Source organism: Oratosquilla oratoria, chromosome 35 (assembly GCF_046742065.1).
Source record: "Oratosquilla oratoria isolate Oo_2021 chromosome 35, ASM4674206v1, whole genome shotgun sequence".
Lineage (NCBI taxonomy): Eukaryota > Metazoa > Arthropoda > Malacostraca > Stomatopoda > Squillidae > Oratosquilla > Oratosquilla oratoria.
In genome coordinates, this window is record NC_134811.1 from 24,757,746 (window position 1) to 24,758,431 (window position 686).

The following is a 686-nucleotide window of genomic DNA, read 5'->3' on the forward strand; positions in this document are numbered from 1 at the left end:
GCCAATGCTTTATATCCCCGGTCTAACTGTGTGACCAAGTCGTGAATAAGTGGATATTAATTTACTTTGTTTACTGCCATCTTAACCACTCTTTAGCTTTCTGACTTGTTACTATTGTATCCATCATTGATCTTGTGGTTTCACATAGAAATGGATTAAAAATAATTTCCTTGTAGAGAGAATTATTTGATTAATTAATTCAAACGGATCAACGCCGGCGACATGCTGGTACACTGTTTTGAAGTTTGTATGTTGTCGGTCGTTTTCATATATGTTCGTTCAACTACCTATTGAACCAAGTTTAATTTATGCGCCCAGTCGAAATATCACTGTGAAGAACGACACATTAGTTCACAATTATTTTAATGAAACTACAGATCTGTATTATATCGGTTAATGAGACTTATGAAAAGAAAATCATCCTTGTGTTTTGAAATATGTCAAGCCAAGAGACCGCTATCTGGCATATGCGTTCGAGTTGGCATCATGAGGGCGTAGAGAGGATTCGAGACGTTCAATGTACCCAAGCTCCGTATTGAGCTTTACCGTATATACAGATAGGGACTGAGTTTGCCCCATAGATGATACTTGGATACGTCATGGAAAGGTGAGGCCAGCAAACTAACTGAATGGAAAATAACGCCACGTGACCAGTGTTTATCGCGTTACCAAGTTGCATACCACGA